This window comes from Neovison vison, chromosome 13, assembly GCF_020171115.1.
Source record: "Neovison vison isolate M4711 chromosome 13, ASM_NN_V1, whole genome shotgun sequence".
In the NCBI taxonomy this organism is placed as follows: domain Eukaryota; kingdom Metazoa; phylum Chordata; class Mammalia; order Carnivora; family Mustelidae; genus Neogale; species Neogale vison.
Genome location: NC_058103.1, coordinates 35,108,562 through 35,116,828, shown reverse-complemented (window position 1 = coordinate 35,116,828; position 8,267 = coordinate 35,108,562). Strand labels below are relative to the sequence as shown.

The 8,267-nt window shown below is 45.8% G+C and overlaps 1 long non-coding RNA gene across 1 annotated transcript; it reads right to left on the bottom strand.

Moving 5' to 3' along the window:
- Positions 1 to 1,021: 1,021 nt before the first annotated feature.
- On the bottom strand, positions 1,022 to 6,657 carry LOC122893539. Its single transcript, XR_006381644.1, has 2 exons — positions 6,355 to 6,657; positions 1,022 to 1,511 (listed from the first exon to the last, which is right to left on the bottom strand). It is a non-coding gene; the product is annotated as an uncharacterized LOC122893539 (long non-coding RNA).
- Positions 6,658 to 8,267: the final 1,610 nt, after the last annotated feature.

Below are 8,267 nucleotides of genomic sequence, written 5' to 3'. Positions count from 1 at the left end.
CTGGGAATCCCAAATATCCCTAGGCCTGCCAGGTTTGTATCATGCTGGAAAGTCAAAGATTCTGAGCAGAAAGAGATATCAAGCTTTCCCCTGGGCTTTCTTTTCCTTTCTACTTCTCCGCTCTCTCCCACTGCAACCCAACCCTTTCCCTAAGAACAAGACAACAAAGTCCTCAATGACCAAACACCTGCTAAACGGATTCAGAGAGCTTCCGGAGCTGGGGGACTGTCTACCTCGGCAGCGCCTGAACCCCTGTTTCAACCAGCCCAGTGCTCTGCTGTAGTTACCATCTCTGATTTTACTTTGCATCAGTCTAGGTCATGAAATAAACCCGCTGGTCATGAATCAGGTCATGCCCCCAACATAGTGTCGGTGTGGGCATCAATTCCCCTCCCCGGAGGAGGCTCCCTGTCTCCCTCAGGCCTTGCCTCTTTGCCCAGGGAATGGCTGGCACAGATTTTTTTTTTCAGTGTGTCTTTAAGGGCTGCAGCCCAGTGGGGCCCACTGGGATTAGAAACATCTTACTCTGGAATTTCTAACTGCTATTTCTCCTCCTCTTCTAGGGGTCTTCCTCTGGGACAACCCTTCCGGTCTTGGTTAAGTACAGTTGCCTCACTATGCCAACACTGCTCTGAGATCTCAGAATGGACTCTGGTCAAGTTTGGTGATGAGCTTCATCCCATCAACTATTGAATTATTCAGGAAGCTTCCCTACTCCCCTGCAGAGGAACCTGAGGAAACCATCGGGAACTGCTGAAAGGAAGCAAAGACAATTTGGGAAGCTAGGTTTAATTTATTTAAGGCTCCCCCTTCTCAGGCTTGCTGGCAATGCCTGCAATTAAGTTCCCTGCCCGGCCCCCTCCCCAGCACGAAGGACTCACTGGACAGCTGGGGTTTTATGAGTCTTTCTTGTGTGAACCTCATTAAACTTCAGATTCCTCGGGGTAAAAAGCAAATGGGGAATGAGAGTTGCCTGCCTGGGAGATGCTGAGGTTAAACACTGAGCAATAACGCCACTAGCTGATTTCAACATTCTCTTTATTGTTTCATTGGCTTTCCTTCGAGACTTCTGTCTGCGCAGGCCTAGAATGTGGGGACGTGGGGATGTGAGGACAAGGGGCTGTGGAGAGGCAGGGCTTTGAAGTTGGTGGTGTGTGTGTGTGTGTGTGTGTGTTAGGTCAAGGAAGGTCATACAGAGTAGAAGTTGGCAGATCCTGGCTTCTCTTTGTAACAACCCCAGGACCACTTGAAGCACGTCACCAGGGAACATGGGTACACAGCAATTCCCTGTCGGTCCCGCAGCATCTCTCCGTGACAGTCTTTTAACTTTGGCCTATAGGTAGTAGGTCAGAGGGAGTCAAGCAACACTGTTATGCTGTGGTCTGTATGCCAGGCTGACTCCTGCCAGAATCATCAGCTCTGCAAGATGAGGGCTGGAGTATCTTATCCTGGACTGGAAGCTGCTTCCCAGTGTCCAAGGCAGTGATCTATGGAGATATCAAGATTCACACCTGCGAAGGGGTATGACAAGAAATTTCTTACTTTTACCACTTACAGTGACATTTGCTGATGGCTTACTTAAAAAAGGAAAATGTTATCCATGTTGTCCCTAGATTGTTGGCCCTGACATTTCCCCCCATTTGGATATGCTTTCCCATGTCTCCGTGTGAATGGTTGAGTGACAACTACAACACAAGGCATCTGATGCCAGCATCCTCTGTGGGGTAGTGGGGGCCGCTGACCCAAGGCAGGCGCTTCACCATTCCCTACGTGGGAGACTAAAAATGAGAAGCAACAACCGTGACAACAAATGCCATCAGGCACACAATAACTGAAGAGGTCTGTGGGATTCGCTCTCTTACATCAACCCCACGGGTGGACGCTACATGAAGGGAGCGATTCGGGACTGTGTCTAGGCTCTTTTGGCACTGTCTTCTGTGGTGAGAATGACAGTCACCATTGCATATTTGACCCACCCAAACACTCAGCTGGACTTGCATAACCAATTCCATTTCCACTCTTCCCAGTCCCTTTTCATACACCTCTTCTGCAGGAAGACGAGAGCAGAGTCATGGAGTCCATTGCTCTTCCCAGCAGCCTAGGAGGAAGAATCTCCATGAAGTCTTGTCCTTTCTGCACGGCGGCAAGTCTGACAAGTCCCTCCCAGGCCACTGGGCCAGCCCTTGGTGTTTCTCCCCCCACCTCCCTCCTACCTCCCATGGGCACGTGGTATTACTTTTGTCGTGATTAAACCTTGGAAACAGGTGTATTTTCTATTGAATTAAAAAAATCCTGGAGAAATCTCAGTGGTGACACTGGGGACAATCATATACTGAGCTTGGAAAAGTCATTTTGGTTTTTACTTATATCACACCCACAGATCACATGTTCATATTTTTGCTCCAGACCTTCTTTGCTAAATGCCTAGAGAGAGAAATAGGACAGGGGGTGATGGATTGCTTCAAATATTCAAGAACCTCCAAATCTCTCAGTAGGTAAAAAGCAAACGAAGGATCCTTGACAGGTTAAAATCAAGTATTTGGGGTTTCTCCACTGGAGAGAATGAATTTCCACTTTAATAACTTTCTTAGAATTCCCCCTGCTACTCTATACTGTGATCCTTTCAACTACCGAGCTTATTCCTGGTGTGTGTCATGAGTTTTAAATCTGACGATGGCTTTTAATTAAATTCTTGTTTATCATTCAGTTAATGGGCTAAGACTAATGATGAAAGGAAAAACAGGCTTTCAACGATTTTCTCACCCATCATATGAAACTTGAGAAAAATAATAAAGTGATTTACTCAAGGGTGAGTTGGTATAAATGCCATTTCTTCTATTTGTTCTTTTATATGATTTCTGGAATGATTTGGGACAGCTACTCTGCTTGGATACATCCAGAAATTACTATAAATCTGTCCGGAGGAGCTCGGAGACATCCAACGTCTCCCTCAAGCCAGTAGCTGCTGCTAGGTCTGGGCACGCGGCCATGTGCGGTGTGATCCTTGAAATTTGAAATGACAAATCTTCAGGGTCACCTTTCTTTCTTTTCTCCTTTTCAAGCGTTTACACTGGGAACGTTAAGCCCATTCCTATTAAAGGCATACCAGTTGGCCTGATTTCCCTGGCCTCCTTTCCTTTGTGCCTATCTTTTCCACCCCTCTACCACAAAGTTCTAAAAAGGGAGTAGGGATTAAAAGTTAGGAGTCCTGAGTTCTCTTCTCCGCAGGGAAATACATGAACGTGGGGTAGCTGCTCAATCACTTTGCACCTTAGTTTTCCACCGAAAGAGCGGGGATAGTCACACTATCCTCTGAGTAATCAAAATGAGATATTGTGAGGATCCGTATGGAAGTGAAGGTTTAAAATGAAAACAAAAGAGGAAACCAGGAGCCTCTGACTATCCAAGGATACACTTGGATGTACTTCCCAGAGCCCTGGGTGGGAAGGTGGCACACAGATACAAGAAGGATGGTTGGCACGTTCATGGTCATTACCATGGGGTATATAGAAAATTCAAAGACTTCAAGCTCTATAGTGGGAAAACCCATAGAAGTTGAGCTTGCAAGTTCACCTTCATGGCTGTGAAAACATTTCTAATTTTCCCTGCTTAATCCAAGCCAGCAATCTCAAATTTCCTCCTTTGGTCTTGTAGGAGGAAGGCTAGAGATAAGATTTTGATGCATCCTACAAGTAGACCATTTGTTTGCATTAGAAAGGAGGATCCAGTCTGAGCATTTTGAAGCCCCCAGATTGAGAAGACCTAAATGGGTGGTCCTAGAGATTCCATGGATAGAATTCAAAGGTTCTGAGGTGGGGGGGAAAAATCACATCTTTATTTTCCCTAAAATTTATCTGAAATTAAGTATTTTTGTCAATTATAAATGTGGACAATAAGCCATAATAGTATTGGTGGTACCTATGTCTTTGTTACTGTCAGAAATTAAGGATATTTCCATAAGATATTGCTATTGTTGAATGTACCTTAAAATACAATTTACACTGATCACTGCTTTGAAATTGCAAACATTATTAGATCAGCTATTAGCACTGGATGAGTTAATAAAGAAACATTTGTATAACACTATATCGCACCCTTGATTAAAAATATTTTTCTGTTTCAGTGTAATTGCACTTCCTTGAAACTCTCTGTATTTGACTTTGTGTATTTAAAAACAGTATTCTGTGAAGGAGTCATTATTATTCTGTGAAGGTTAATACCGCCTGCCCCAGAGTCTGCTTGATGCCTCCTAGAGCCAGAGCCAACGGCTCTGAGCAGGGGTCAGAGCCCAGGCCTCCCTTATGAATTAAAGTCAGAAAGCCTAGGGCTGAGCCCTAGGTTTACCTTTGTCTAACCGTGGGATCATGTAGTTTCTCAGAGCTTCCATTTGCTCCCCATAAAAAGGAAATAATCATAGCTCCCCCTATGTTTTATGGGGAGAGCAAATGAAATGAAAGGAATTGAGATGCTCTGTAAACCGTGAAGTGTTATACAAATGGTAGGGATTAATATTCGGTGGTGCTAAACATTTCTCTTCCTTAGCATTTCCACTTCTTTTACTTAGCATCAAATCAGTGACGAAGAGGAAATGAAAGAAAATCATCAGGGGGCCAGATGTTTTGTGTGCAAGACACTGGAGTAGAAAAGTACACGTGTGGCTTGAATTATGGAACATCTATGCATCTGGTTAAGAATATAATGGAATCCGATAGATCTGGGTAAAAATCCCTGCTCTACCACAGACTAGCTGAGCATCTTTGGAAAATTATTGAAACTCTCTGAGTCTCAGTTGGCTCATTTGAAAAATGGGGACTTACAGTGACTTACCAGGCTTACTGTAAAGATTAAATAAATGCATTTCTGTGCCAGCACGTAGGGTCCAGAATTTGTGTTTGCATGCTTTTGCAGACACATGGTTTCTTAGCAAGCTGGACACGTGAGAGAAATAGTGAGGGGCACAAGAACTGCCTATTGGATTTCCTCATGAGTTACAATTCTAGGAGCTTATTTTCCACAATGTGTTTTAGATGAGTCTTACCAAGGAAATGTGCAATGTACTTAGACGAGCTTGACCTTCCTTCCGGTGGATTGCAGGGGGCAGAGAGCTCCCTCGGTGCCACTGCGAACCTCACCACGTTCTAATCCATGCTGCTGTCCAGTACGTGGTTATTCAATTTTGAATCAAAATGAAGCAAAATCGAAAATGCTATGCCTTAGTTGCACTAGTTGCATTTCAAGGGCTCAGGAGTCCCGCGTGGCTAGTGGCTGCCACAGAATTATAAAACACGTCCATCCTGGGGCCGACTCTGTTGGACAGCGCTGTACTGGCAGTGAAGGGCTAAGTCTTCCCTAACAATATAACCTAAAGTAGGCAGGGTGGTGTATGTCAAATATGGCAACAAAGAGCCTGGTGTAGACCCTCCCAACCCCCTATTCCCTCCCTGTCTGAATCTTAGCAGGGTCCCAATACAGGGAGGGAAGGTGCCCACTGAGACTTGTTTGCACTGAGCATCGAGGGTCTCCAGTGCCCACGGCACAGTGCTCTGGACCTCACCACAGTCCATAAGGGTTGGCCTGTGCAAGTAGAAGGGGCATTCTTCCTGTCCACCTCTGTTCCTTCTCTTCGACTCCTTCCACCCCATTTCATGCAAAATCTCTGATTAGTTCTAGCAAGGAGCCCTGGTCCTATCCTCTCTGACCTCACCTACCTCCACATTTTTCTAATTAGAATTTAAATTGGGAAAAGACTGTAGGAAATGTGGTAATTCCAGTGCAACTTTCCATTTCTCTGTATCACAAAAGAGGGGAGACTTATACCCACTTCCTTTGATATGGTAATATCATAAATCTGATTTGCAAAAATCATTCAACTAGTGGAATGGGAGTACAAAACCGGCAGTCCTGATGATGGATTTCTCAGCAAAGTTAAGCGTTCATTCTGCCTCAGTTTCTTCTTCATAGCATGGGGATGTCACTTCTCACAACTCACCACCAGTGTACTGGGGGGACATCATAAAAAGGAAGTGGTTTATAAAATCATTCTTACCATCTCTTTCAAGTTTCTTTCTACCTGCCTTTCTTATCTCAACCTACTCTTGGAAGAAGTAACCTTCTCTCCCAGTAGCTTGTCTGTTTTCTAAAACCAATGGACTAACTTTTATTTACTAAGGAGTCGTCTTTGTGGATTCGGGATATGGGTCACCGGAAAGGAGGGGGAAATTATAAGTCCGGAAAATGGGTCGTTGTCCCCTCATACATGAAAAGATGTTTTCGTTAAGGCCATGCCCACTGTTGTAAAAGACAAACCCCCAAACAGCAATAATTTAACACACTAGAAGCAGATTCCTCACTCACCTCAAGTCCCACCTTGTGTTTCAGAAAAGGTTTCCCAGGGTGAGTTTTGCAGACACCAAGACACTTTCTTTAGTGTCTCTACCTGCTGGATCTTCCAAAATTTGCCGACGGATCAGGCAGCAAGAGCGGATGCTGAAGTTGGATGTGGCTCGGGCGGGTGGCGCTCACCGCACCTGCTTTGCTGAAGGTAGTTTGCCGTCTGATCTCCCACACGAGGGCTTTGGGCTGGCAAGGATCAAGGCTGCCTCAGACCCAGTTTTCTCTGTCGCCAGCACCAGAGACGGAAGGGCTTGTTAAGCCACTGCCCACGTTGGCTGGTTCTTATTGAGAGCAGAGCTCTCTGTCTCCGTGGGTGGGGTTGGTCCAGGATTGCTGGCCTGGCTCCCACCTCCACCAGCGAATCCTGGCCCCAGACGATGCCCTCACCCTTGCCCTAGCATGGAGACCGCCTCCCAGATTTCCATTTCTCTGTTGATAGACTAATCACGGGGGACATACGAGGTTAGAAAGACACCTGTCCTCAGAGAGCTACAATGATGTCGCCCCTGAAAACCGATGACTGACATATTTGCCATTGCAGCAGAGTGAGGGAACCGGACCATCCATTAGCTCTGGGCTCTTTGAGGCAAGTCCTCAAAGACTGTCCTTCCGATAGAACCTCAGCAACAGATGTTTCAAATCAGATAAGTTTCCCCTCCCCCCAGGATTCTCTCCAACCACCTCTCCACACGAGTTGGTGTCAGCTCAGGCAAGACAAACTAATTTTAATCCGAGGGCAAGTAAAAACACAATTTAGGAGGTAAATCTGTTTCCCCCCAAGCATACAGTTCTCTGTTCACTGTGCATTTTTTTAAGCATCTGTAAAGACAAAAGACATGCATTTGTCAATACAGAGACAGCTGCTCATTTGTTTGGGGAGTTTGCAATTAAATTCCCAGCCTCTGCTGCCCAGTGTGATCTATTTTAGAGGGCAGGAGAGAAAAGAAGAATTTTAACTCAAAGCATTGAGCAGAGAGGGAAGCAAAACCTTGAACAGGGCCCTGAATTCTCTTTGAATAAAAATGTTGGCACGAAAGATTTAGGCTCTAAATTGTCCCCCAGGGTGGGGCTGCGTTTTGCTTCATGTTATCTTAGCGCCTTCCTGTTCCCCTGAAAAAGCCAACAGATCAAGATGGATGAGCTTCTCCAGTTGCCTAAATATTTAAAGCACATAAGTGGGCTCCTGCCTCTCCTGCAGGCTCCGGGTGAACTCCTTGGCTGCCGCTGGGCCGACTACTGTATAAACTAGTCCCAGTGAAATGGCAGAGCGTGGTCCCCAGAACACAGGGGACGTGTCTGCCCACCTCCCTCTCCTGGAGGCCAGGAAACTCTTTAGTATGCCCCACTTGGCTTCCGACGCTGAGAAGGTCGCTCTGTTCCCAGGAAGACACTCAGTCATAATAGATACGGTTAGAATGATAGCCCAGGGGCTGTGGGTTAGGAAAACACATTTATTAGAGAAGGCTGGAGACCGCAATAATTAAGTGACACAGATGAACACAAGTTAATGCCATCTCAATCGGACTGTACGTCCCCCCCTCCCACTTCCCTCCACCTCTCCAAAGCAGCAGCCCAGGCCCGAGAAAGCCTGGACTGGGAGGGAAGATTCTGGAAGGCGGGGCCTCCCCCAGTCCCTCCTGGAAAGTTAGTCTTGAAGGTGGGGACAGGACCTTGATCTGTCTTGCTCTGTCCCCAGACTTCGCTGTCAGCTTTTTAGATTGACCTTTCTGTTCTTCAATTTGTTTCAAGGCCTGCCAGAGCCAAAATCCTTCTCCCTTGTACACTTTGAAGAGCACAAAGTGATTCTTAAAAAAGTATTAAAAAAAAAAAAAAAGCACTCAAGATGACTGCAATGGTATTTTACAGAGTTTGAT